Source organism: Apodemus sylvaticus, chromosome 7 (genome assembly GCF_947179515.1).
Source record: "Apodemus sylvaticus chromosome 7, mApoSyl1.1, whole genome shotgun sequence".
Lineage (NCBI taxonomy): Eukaryota > Metazoa > Chordata > Mammalia > Rodentia > Muridae > Apodemus > Apodemus sylvaticus.
Window position 1 is genome coordinate 23,916,948 of NC_067478.1, and position 12,817 is coordinate 23,929,764.

Below are 12,817 nucleotides of genomic sequence, written 5' to 3' on the forward strand. Positions count from 1 at the left end.
CTGGACATATAATCAGTCACAAAACAAACATCAACAGATAAAAAAAAAAGACTGAAATAATACCATGCATCCTATCAGATTATCACAGACTAAGACTTAACCTCAATAACACCAAAAACAACAGAAAGCCCACACACCCATGGAAAGTAAACAACTCTCTACTCAACGGTAACTTAGTCAGGTAGGAAGGAGAGAAAGAAATTAAAGACTTTCTTTAATTCAATTAAAATTATGACTCAACATACTCAAACTTATGGGACACAATGAAAGCAGTGCTAAGAGGAAAATTCATAGGACAAAGTACCCTTGTAAAGAAACTGGAGAGATCCTATACAAGCAACTTAACAGCACACCTAAAAGTCCTAGAACAAAAGAAACAAACATACACATAAGGAGTAGATGGCAGGAAATAATTAAACTCAGGGCAGAAATCAACCAATTACAAACAAAAGGAATGATACAAAGAATCAGTGAAACCAAAAGCTGGTTCATGAAAATCAACATGATATATAGACCTTAGCCAAACTAACTAAAGGACACAGAGACAGTACCCACATCAACAAAATCAAAAATAAAAAGGGACACAACAGAAACTGAGGAAATTCAAAAAAGATCATCAGATCCTACTACAAAAGTCTTTACTCAACAAAATTGGAAAATCTAGATGAAATGAATGACTTTTTATACAGATACCACGTACCAAAGTTAAATCAAGAGCAGGTAAACTATCTAAACAGTCCCAAATCCCCTAAGGAAATAGAAGAAGCCATTAAAAACCTCCTAACCAAAAACAAAAAAAAACAAAAAAAAAAACAAAAAAAAAAAAAAAAAAAGACAACAGGGCCAGATGGCTTTGGTACAGAATTCTACCAGATCTTCAAAGAAGAGCTAATACCAACACTCCTCAAACTATTCCATAAAACAGAAGGAATTTATTTGAAGACCCAGAAATAAGCTTACACATTTATGGACACTTGATCTTCAACCAAGAAGCGAAAACTATACAATAGAAAAAAAGAACGCATTTTCAACTGCTGGCAAGGTTGTGGATAAAGAGGAACATTCCTCCATTTCTGGGGGGATTACAAGCTGGTACAACCACTTTGGAAATCAGTCTGGCAGTTCTCAAAATTTGAAAATAGTTCTACCTGAAGACCCTGCTATATCACTACTAGCATATACCCAAAAGATGTTTCAACATATAGCAAGGACACGTGCTCATCTATGTTCATAGCAGCCTTATTTATAACCAGAAGCTGGAAACAACCCATATGTCCCTCAATGGAAAAGTGGATACAGAAAATGTGGTACATTTGCACAATGGAATACTACCCAGCTCTTAAAAATTACAACTTCACGAATTTTTTCAGGCAAATGGATAGGACTACAAAATATCATCCTGAGGAAGATAACCAGACCCAAAAGGACATATGTGGTATGTACTCGATGATAAGTGGATATTAGCCCAAAATCTCAAAATACCCACGATACAACTCACAGACCATATGAAGCTCAACAAGAAGGAAAGCCAAAGTGTGGATGCTTCAATCCCACTTAGAAGAGGGAACAAAATAATCAAGGGAGGTAGAGGGAGGGAGGTTCCTGGGTGAGAGGGGGAGAAGGAGGGGAAAAGGGAGGCAGGTTTAGATATGGGAAGAGACATGAGAGAAGTCTAGAGGGCCAGAAGAATAAATAGAAATATGTAGCAGTGGGGGGCAAGAAACAGGTTTGAGGATAACCACTAGAAAGTCCCAGACACCCAGGATGTGGGAGGCTCCCAGGACCCAATGGGGATGACATTAGCCAAATACCCAACAAAGGGGAAATAGAACCTGAAGAGACCATATGGCATGGCCTCTAGTTAAGGGAAGGGGCCACCCGCCCATCTCAAAATTTTTAACCCAGAATTGTTTCTGTCTGAAGAAAATTCAGGAACCAAAATGGAGCAAAGACTGAAGGATAGGCCATCTGAAGACTACCCCACCTTGGGATCCATCCCATCTCCAGACACCAAACCCCGACACTCTTACTGATGCCAAGAAGAGCTTGCAGACAGAAGCCTAGTATGATGTCCTCTGAGAGGCTCTTCAAGCACATGACTAAGACAGATGCAGACACTCACAGCCATTGGACTGTGAGTCTGGGAACCCCAATGGAAGATTTAGGGAAGGACTGAAGTTGCTGAAGGGGACTGCAACCCCATTGGAAGAACAACAATATCAACTAACCAGACCCCCTCAGAACTTCCAGGGACTAAACCACCAACCAAAGAGTGCACATGGGTGGGTCCAAGGTTCCCTTTACATATGTAGCAGAGGACTGCCTTATCTGGCATCAGTGGTCCTGTGGAGGCTTGTTGTCCCAGTGAAGGGGGATGCTAGAGGACTGAAGGAGTGAGTGGGTAGGTAGGGGACTACCCTCTTAGAAGCAAAGGGGAGGGGTTGGAATGGGGGCTTAAAGAAGGAGAGACTGGGAAGGGGGACAACATTTGGCATGTAAATAAATAAAATAATCAATTGAAAAATCTCATTGTGGTAGCTGTAGTGTGCCACAGTGTGTCCTCACAGCAAACCGTTTTATCTACACTATTTTGCTTGCAAATGATCATTGTGAGGACTCATTAGTCTGTTATAAGGCATACAGTTTCTGCTACTCTCTCAATACTGGAACCTCAATGAGGCTCCTCTCAGATATCCTGTTGTTACCCGGTGCCATGGAGATACTATAGTTTTGGATCTGTAGGAACAATTTTTCATGTATTCCAGTAGAACACCAATGGGGTAGATATTGGGGTAGGTCAACTCAAAGGCCTAGATCTGGGCCTGAGAGTTATCTGAGTTGGTCAGCCTGCCAGCTCTGCTGCTCCCATGCCCTCAGGCTGGTTCACCAACAATCCTCCATAACCAGGGCCAGCTCTACCCTGCTGTCCAAGCTAAGGGCAAGACTTGCCCTCCCTAGTATTGAAGCCAGTGAGGAACATGTCAAGTTTTCCCACTCTTATGACCCTAGACCAGCTCTCCCATCAGCCAAAAATGGCAAGGAATAAGGGAAGGGAGAAGGGGTTCTCTCCCTCACTGATGTCACTACCCAGCAGACAAGAGGCAGGGCTGGCCTTTCTGCTCTCATATCCCCCAGGCTCATCTGCAACCCCCACAGCCAGGGCTGGCTCTACTGTGCTGCCAAGGCAAGGTACAGGGCCAGCTCTTCCAAGTGCTGCAGCAGGTGAGGGACAAGGCCAGCTCTCCTACTCTCGTGACCCCAAGTCTAGCTCTCCTGCCTGCCGTAGGTGGCAAGGGGTGAGGGTTAGGGAGAGCATCTCTCCCTTGCCCATGTCACCACATGGCAAACAATGCTCAGGGCCTACTCTCCCAAGTGCTACAGCAGGTGACCAGCAGGAACAGCTGTCCTGCTCTCATAATCCCATGGGGCAAGCTCTTCTGCCCACCAGAAGGCAAAAGGAAGGGAAGAGGAATCTGTCCCACACAATGCCACTGAACAGGGACAGGTTTTCCCATGCTTGTACCCTGGGGTGGGGGTAGCTCATCTGAAACCCCCAATCCAGGGCCAGCTCTCTTGTGCTGCCCAAGCAAGATGCAGGGCCCATTCTCCTGAGTGCTGCAGCTGACTGCAGGCAGGGACTGCTCTCACAAAATCAGGGCAAGGTCTCCCACCTACTATAGCCAGAGGTGCCAAGGCTAGGAGGTGGGGGAGGGGTATCTCTCCCTCTTACTCCTTCATGCATGGGAGGCAAGTGGTAGGGCCAGATCTCTTACACTCATACACTCTGGCCGGCTCATCCAAACTCCTGAAATGTACAGGCACATTCTTCTTAGTATTACAACTAGCTAGGGGTGGGGTCTGCTCTCACATCTCACAGACCAGCTCTCCCATGATGCCCAGGTGAAGAGCAGGGTCAGTTCTGCACAGACCTCAGACAGCAACATGTCCTCAGACAGCAACCCAGACCAGGGACATCTGCCTGGCCTTTGGTGGTAACAGCCCTGTTGCTTCAAGGCCATGGCCCGGAGTGGGAGCACATTCCAGGACTCTAACATGGTCCTGGCGGCATCACTAGCTACTCACATCAGTCTGTTCCTCACTATCCTCAAGTCTCCAGTTCTGCCCCTCTTCATTGTGCCCACATCTTTCTGTTTCTCTTTCTCTTCCATTTCTCCACCACTTACTTGCTCCTCTTAGCGGTGCTTGGGGTCTCTGAGTGTCTGGGGTTGTCTCAGGAGTGCTATGACCCTCTTGTGTATTATGGCCCTGGGTGAGGATCATCTTGGGCATGGTCTTTCCCACCCCAGGGCCTGCATAGTGCTGGCTTGGTGGTCATCTCAGGCTAGCTCCCTCTCCAGTACCCATGGCTTCAGGGCTCACTCCTCAACAAGGGTCATCTGTCTCAGGCTTACTCCCTCCCTGAGCCCGCTGTCTCAAGCTGGAGGAGGGGTTTCTTCTAATCTCTGGCTCATACCTTGCACTGGGATCCCATTGATGTCCACATGATGTTGGACTGGCAGTTTCTCAGGCTAGCTCCCTGTCTGAACCTGCCTGGCACCAGACTAGTCATCATCACTGACTCACTTTTCTCAGGGAATGTTAGGCTACTACTCATTCGGATTAATTCACAGAACAGAGCACCAAGCATAAACATAGCCTCTCTCCTCTCTGCCACCTACTGATGCACTTGTGACACAGCGGCCACACCTACAATGCCTTCAGGGGCATGGTCTGAGATTATTTATTACCTGTGTTTACATGGGTGAAATTAACCTCCTTGGATTGTGATTTTCCTTGTAGTACTTACTGTAGGGATGGATTTATGAAAAGATATTGTTTAAATTTCATGTTGTCATGGAATATTTTGTTTTCTTTTTCTATGGTCACTGAAAGGTTTGCTGGGTACAGTAGTCTGGGCTGGAATCCGTGATCTCTTAAAGTCTGCAGAACATCTGTCCAAGACCTTCTGGTTTTTAGAGTCTCCATTCAGAAGTCAGGTTTAATTCTGTTAGATTGCCTTTATCTGACACTTGCTCTTTTTCCCTTGCAGATTTTCATATTTTTTCTTTGTTCTTAATATTTAATATTTTGATTGTTATGTAGCAAGGGGACTTTCTTTTCTGATCCCACCTATTTGGTGTTCTGTAAGCTTCTTGTACCTTTATAGATATCTCCTTTTAGGTTGGGAATATTTTTTCTATGATTTTTGTTGAAAATATGTTCCGGACCTTTGAACTGACAATAGTCTTCCTCTTCTATTCCTATTACTCTTAGGTTTGGTCTTTTCGGAGTGTCCCAGCATTCCTGGATGTTTTGGGTCAGGAACTCTTTAGGTGGTTCCTAACATTGACATTGTATACTGAAGCTATCAGCACAGCTTCCTCCTCCCAGATGACTGCAGACTGTTCCCCACCTAGGCCTCCTACTCAGATTAGCTAACCTGCCTCCTCCTTCTTCCTGCTGGCATATAATAAATGCTCTGAGTTTCTGATGTTGCATCTCTGTCAGAGCACACTCCCAGCTTTTCTGTATGTGTGTCCGCTATAACTTCATTCCCCGTCACCCCAGTTAGGTCAGTCCCTAAGCCATGAAGGTCATGGCAAGGGTCCATTGCTGAAGGCTTAGTTCCCAGCTAGTGGCACCGTTAAAAGATGATGGAACCAAGAGGTCATTATGTGCAATGGGATAATCGAGGAATTCATCACTGGGTGCATTATTAGGAAGTGGGATTTATTGGAGGAAGTAGGCAACTGGAGGTGTGCGTTTGACGACTTGAAGTTGTCTCTGGTCCTTTACCTCTCTTTGCTCCTTGTTCAGCTGCCTCATTGACCACATGCTCCTGTTGCCATGATAATCTGTCTCACTGCAGGCCCCAAGCAATAAGTTCATCCTATTATTGATAATATCTGAAGCTATGAACCAAAATAAATCTTTCCCATTTTTCCTGAGTATTTTATCACAACAACAAAACAACAACAACAAAAAGTGATGCAGGGTAGATTTCACTTCCTGGTCAATATTCCTACATCTCCAACCACTGGAGTTACTCTTTTAATTTTAACTTTAATTTTTAAACATTTTTGAGTCTGTGTACATACTTGTTTTTGTTTCATTGTTTGATTTAGTTTAGTTTGGGGGTTAGGAGACGGGTTTCTCTGTGTAGCCTGACTGTCCTGTAACTCCCTGTCCAGGCTGGCCTCAGACTCATAAAGATCCTCCTGCCTCTGCCTCTCAAGTTCTGGGATAAAAGGCATGTGCTACCACTGTCTGGTAATCTGTGTACATTCTTGTAATAAGTGCTTGTGTATCTGCCTGCTACATGGAACATTTGATTGTTTTAAAGGTATTTTTATTTATTTCTTCTAGAATATGCATTATTTATTATACTTATAAATTGATGATTGGGTTTTTTTTTTACCAGTTAGTTGCTCTGCCTGGACACAGACAGTAAATTCATAGCCCTCACATTATGTAATTCATAGCGTCTCTGTTCAATTTATCACTCTCTCCTGATGTTTTCATTCATGCTGCTGCTTTAAGTGAGGCCCTTGGGTGGGTCTTTGAACTTGTACAATTTGGAAGACTGGGTAGACAATCAGGCAGGGTCCCTCCTTTTAAGCTCAACAGTCATTGGAGTGAAACGAACAAATAGGCATGATAATATAGTGAAATAATATGTGCATGCATGAAGCATGTAAATAATGCAGGAACTATGGATTCTGGAAAAAACTAGAAAGACTTTATAGATGAGGTGACATTTGGCTGAGTTTTGAAAGAATATACAAGTAGATGCATAAGGATATTTCATCTAAAGGAATACCCAAGGAAAGATATCTTAGTTAGGGTTTTACGGCTGTGAACAGACGTCATGACCAAGGCAAGTCTTATAAAGGACAGCATTTAATTGAGGCTGGCTTACAGGTTCAGAGTTTCAGTCCATTATCATCAAAGTGGGGAATATGGCAGCATCCAGGCAGGCATGGTGCAGGCAAAGCTGAGAGTGCTACATCTTCATCTGAAAGTTGCTAATGGAAGAGTTTCAAGCAGCTAGGATAAAGATCTTAAAGCCCACACCCACAGTGGCATGCCTACTCCAACAAGGCCATACCTATTCCAACAGGGCCACATCCTCTAATATTGCCACTCCCTGGGCTGAGCATATACAAACCATCACAACAGATAGCATCCTAAAGGTGTCGAATCATTTTATACAGTCAGTGCACAAGCCATTAGAAGTAGATACTCGTTTCTCCTTAAGTCATGCCAGTCTTTTACCTTCTCCACAAGACATTAGAGAAAATAAAACTGGGAGTGGAAATAAGCCACACAACATCAGCCTGCATTCTCATGAAAGACCCTTCCCTTAAACTGTGATGCGGCTAAGCCATTAGGTGACTGTGAGCTATGCTTAGCCTGGATAAGGGGATCTGGGCAAAGGCAACAGTATGTGGTGAAGGGTTCAGTTTCTTAAGCTGTGGGATGTAATCAATATGCAGTCATGTCAGGCAACAAGAAAAGACTTCTTAACATGTAATGACCAAAAACTAATTGAGGTTGGAAAGATGGTTCAACAGTTTGGAACACTTGCTGCTCTCCCCAAGGAGCTCTCAGCCACCCAAACCAAGTGACTCACAACTCCAGGAGATTTATTGTCTTTTTATGGTCTCTGCAGGCACCCATGTGCACACACACACACATACATAGAAAGACCTGATTAAATAATAAAATAAACCTTTAAAAATTTAATCAAACTTATGACATACTGAAGGTATTGCCCACAGTGCTACTCATATCTTCACTGCAGCCATGGTTCTGAACACAGGAGCACCTTGTCCTGCTCACAATTTCTGACTACAAAATGTTAACAAATACCACCTGGTCTGGGATGGTTATAGAACTAGATGAATAGCAAACTTTAAAAGAGAAAACAGTAAGAAAAAGCCTGCGCCTAGGTCTCAGGAGAGGGAGGAAAGTGACCTTTGCATAGGCATTGAGGTGGAGGATATAATGCCATTTATCCGCTTATCCACACAGTCCAGAATACAGGAAACCAAGGAGAATGAGAGTAATCAGTTCTGTGTGTACACGTATGCATGTGCACGTGTGTGCGAAGGCATGTGCAGGCATCAGTGTTTACAGGAGACCAGAAGACAACTCTGATTGGGGGAGTCAATTCTTCTCTTTTACCATGTGAGTCCCAGAGATTGAACTTAAGATTGTTAGGCTTGGCAGCAAGGGCCCTTACCCAGGGAGCCATCTCACTGGCCTGTGTTCAATCTTAGATTTACTGCAGTCAATATGTTGGGTAAAATCTTAAAAGAAGTCTGGATGGTCCTCGGCACACTCCAGAAACACAGGGTGTGAGTATGAGCATCTGGAATAAGTGTGTACATTGGGGATGGAGGTAATCTGAGAATGACACTTGGGGACCCCAATATTTAAGCAATGGACCCAAAGGTAAGATGGGCTAAAGAGGAGTTGGTGATAGACTCAGTGGAGGCAGCAGCACTGCTGGAGCACCAGCCTCCTTCCCTCCCGACAGTTACCATCTTGACAGTTGGCCTCAGCAGCATCTTTATTCCAGTTCTACCATTGGTCCCTGAAACTGAAATCCAGACTCTGTCAGACTCCCTCACTAATTAAAAATTCCTAATAGATACATTATCACCAGAAGCGCTATTGTCTTCCTGGCAACTTCTATCCAATTGTAGATCAATTCTGCTTCTTTAAGTGTTGGAAACAGTCCCCTGGCAGCTTTATCTCACCAGTCAAATGCCGCCAAGAAGTACTGATGATGAAGAGCTATAGTCTTTATGTCAGGCAGGCTCATTATCCAAAGTATTCTTTAATTCTGTGTGGACTTCCCTTCATAGTATCTTCCCTTGATAATCTCTTTTATGGGCTTCTATAGATCCAGCCCTCTAAGGGAGATGGCACATCCTGTAAAGGATTCATCAGCCAGAAATCTCCACAGTTCTCAGGAGTCTGAAAATGGAGACATGTCCCTTTAACAGACACATGCATGCACACACACACACACACACACAAAAAAAAAAAACCAGTGTGAGAAACACATTAAGTGAGAGAGTAGGCAAACAACCTTTAAGGGCACACAATACTTTTGCACTAGTAATTTCAAGTTGTGGAAACCTCCAAACTAAAGAGTGATATCATCTTGTAAGAAGAAATCCCATTGCTAAATAATGATGAAGGAGCAAAAAAGGAGCATTTGGTCCTCCTCATGTAGTCTTAAATAGAAAATTTCATTCTTAAATAGAAAAGTAAATATACTTTCATAATTCCAACCAAGAGGAAATGCTAGGGTAAATATTTGAATGTTCCTGGATCGAAGACTGGAGAATGGATTTTGAAAAAGGAACAGTGTGCTGTTGAAGAGAGCAGACTGAAGACCTTGCAGGTGACAGATATGGGAAATGGTGGAATTTTAAAGGAACTAGAAGTTTAAGGACAACTTGGGTGAAAGTGAGATCATTTAATGTCACTCAGCTCATGATGGTTGCTCTGCCTTGGCCACTCTGTCACCACAGGGCTTGGTCCATGGAGGAAGAACTCCATGGACAGATGCTGGGTTAAGGAGGAGGAGGAGGAGGGCTACTCATCATTCTTAGGAAAAAAGAAATCAAGAAAGGTGGTCCTGACCTAATTAGACAAAGGGATGTGAACATGGACCACTTGCAGCTTTGTTTCTTTTGCTTTTGTTTTCCTACAGTACTGGGGATCGAACCCAGGGTCCTGCACATTCTAGGAAATCGCTCAACTGCTAAGCCACTTTCAGTGTGGAAGCAGTGTGAGCTACTTCCAGTGAGTTACCCCCCCCCCAGTGTGGATACCTTTAAAATGACATTTTCTTTTCCTTGAAAAGCAAGCCTGCATCATAAAATTGGGAACAATTGCAATAGCTATAGCTAGATTGGAAACCAGAGACAGAAACAGTTTAAAGCAGGTAGGGGTGCTCTGAGATGTGGTCTTCCAGAAGTGACATGCCTGGTCCCCAGAAACTCTCAGCAACTGTGGTTACTTGCCCAAAATCAAGTCAGTCAAAATTCCTGCATGAATGGGTGAGTTTTCCAAGGCTTCACTCTCACATGGGGTGCTATGGACAGCTGATGGCTGCTTTGGGAGACTGAGTCACCTCTCTTTGGGGTTTTGGCCATTGGTGGGTTTTTCTATGCTTCAGTGGATGGCACTGTACCCATGAGCATACAGAAGAGCTAATTGCCTACGGTGGATCCACAGTGGATTATGAAGAAGAAGAAGAAAAAAAAGAAGAAGAAAAAGAAGAAAGAGGAGGAGGAAGAGGAAGAGGAAGAGAAAAAGGAAGAGGAGAGAAGGAGCAATTATAGGGTGTGATCACCCCATATCTCCATTGTATATATGTATGAAATTCTCAAAGAATAAATAACTATAAAAACTAATAGTTTGAAGCTATGAGAAACATCGGAGAGTAGGAAAAAGATAAAATACAACGTGGTAGAGAAAAGCAGGCTGGCAGGAACTCAGAGCTATGGAGCTTGCAACAGACTAGGTGTCTTCTAAAGGAATAAAAGAGCAGTCTCCACAAAGCACACTCCCACAGTCAGGACCGCCTGCTGGGCCCGACAGGGGACTGGGTAATTTCCCTGGTCAAAGTCAGCAGGCAATGAGACACAATTTTTTTAGTCTCTGCTCCTTAGTCTTTGAACTGTGCCAAACCATCCAGTTTATCTCTAAAGTAACCATCATTTTAAAATGGCATATGTACTTCAAATTTTTTATTTGATGTGTGGGCACATAAAGATGAGGTCATTTGGTAATCTTGTCATTTGAAGCTAGATCTATGTTTTGTGTTTTTGGTTTTGTTTTTGGTTTCCAAAGCACATATTTAATAGTCTCTGACTATTTTTTTTAAGCAAATAAGAGTAAAAACACTTTCTAGCCTTTCATAAAAAATAATTTTCACCAGTTTTCTGTAGTTCTCTACCAACATCTAAATAAGCATAATTTTAACTGTTCAGTCTCCCCAATTTTAAGGAGCTTAGCTCAGTTTTCATTAAAACTTCTTTTAGCATAAACATTTCATTGGTCTGTGTAATATTTGAACATTTACCTAATTACAGTTGTGAGTAGAGCTGGTACAGACAGAGTGGAGCAAACACTCCTGGCTCTGGGAAAGCATCAACCTTAACTCTGAAAGAATCAGGAGCCTCCGGCATGTCAGGGTAGCTGCTAGCTGGAACTGCAAAGGAGAGCTGATCCCAGTAGGTTCAGAGACGTTGCGAACACTAAGGTGTTATCAGACAGTTTGGCAGGAGGTGGTTAATCCTCACAATAATAACTCAGACCCTGAAGCTGGGGAGAAGGTGGAGAGTTGGCTCAATCTGTAAAGTGCATACTAAGTAAACATACATCTCTGAGCTCTGGTCCCCAGTGCTGGGTCTGAAGAGAAGAAGATCCTCAGAGCAGGCAAGATGGGTGTACTCCAGACCATAAAGCTGTGGTCTCAAAAATCAGGTGGACAATGATGGATGAAGAAAGTTGACACTGGCCTCCACATGTGTGCATGCACACTCATGTACACATGCACATACAAACACACATGCACACAGGAGAGCTTAAACCTAGAGGAAATTTTGGGTTTATTTGTCACCGTGGCAACAAGCTCTATGGAGCTTGCATTTTTATTCAGCATCCTCAAGATCTAGAGGCATGAATCAAAAGTTCCAGCAACAACAGAGAACTGCAAGACGTGCTAGCATGGCAAGGATCAGCTCAGAATCATAATTCTTTTAACAAGTGTGAATTCCATAAACATCCTCTACAGGGAGGTCATTGTGGGAAGTGATGTTGCATGCCTAGTAAATGCTTGTCCCCGTATGAACTGTGTGGATCCTACAGGGCATCTGGAACATGGCAGCTCTCCAAATGCCTGGGCCTGTATTGGCACACCAACAGTGGTCAGGAAACACTTGAGTAGAGCTGAATGTAATGGCACCTGCCTACAACTCCAGCACTCGGAAGTCAGAGGCAGGAGGATCACCACAAGTTTGTGGCTTCATAGTGATTTCAAAGCCAGGTGGGGTTATAAACAAGACTGCCTCATGGAGGAAAATAGACAAAGAGCAAAACAAAAAGTTTGAGCAGATAAACATACCAGAGAGAAAGCTAAGCAAGGTTCAGGAGAGTCTGTATGCTGACTCATGTGTGTTCAAACAGAGGACTCTGGTGTCAAACAAGAAGAGAGAGACAGAAGTTGTTTTTATGTTGTTTTTGTTAGGGTTTTGTTGTTGTTGTTCTATTTTGTTCTGTATTGTTTTGTTGGTTTGTTGGTTTTGTTTTGTTTTTTGAAAGGTTGTTCTGAAATATCTGGCTGTGCACAAGGCATTTTGACTGCCAGTGTTCTTGAGACAGGTGTCAGTAGTTGGGTGCAACACTGATACACTTCCCCCTCCTCTACGACATACCTCTCCCAGCATCTAGAGGCCTGAAGTTTCTGTTTCCTATCAGGTAGGGCCAAAAGCTTTGGACTTCTAATTTCTTCAAGATTTACAGTTATTTTTTCAACCTCTTCCCAGTGTTCTAAAGAATGATCAGAATCCTTTCTCCATATACCTCCATTGTGATCATTCACTTTCCATCTCTTTTTTTTAAGTTTATTTATTTATTTATTTGTTTGTTTGTTTGTTTATTTGTTTAATATTTTTATGTATATGTTACTGTCTTCAGACCCACCAGAAGAGGGCATCAGATACCATTACAGATGGTGTTGTGAGCCACCATGTGGTTGCTAGGAATTGAACTCAGGACCTTTGGAAGAGCA

At 43.3% G+C, this 12,817-nt stretch overlaps 1 non-coding gene across 1 annotated transcript; it reads right to left on the minus strand.

Annotated features, from left to right (window-relative positions):
• Nucleotides 1-4,595: 4,595 nt before the first annotated feature.
• Nucleotides 4,596-4,729, minus strand: LOC127690372 (small nucleolar RNA SNORA17). The gene has a single exon (XR_007979090.1). It is a non-coding gene; the product is annotated as a small nucleolar RNA SNORA17 (small nucleolar RNA).
• Between the last annotated feature and the right edge of the window lie 8,088 nt (nt 4,730-12,817).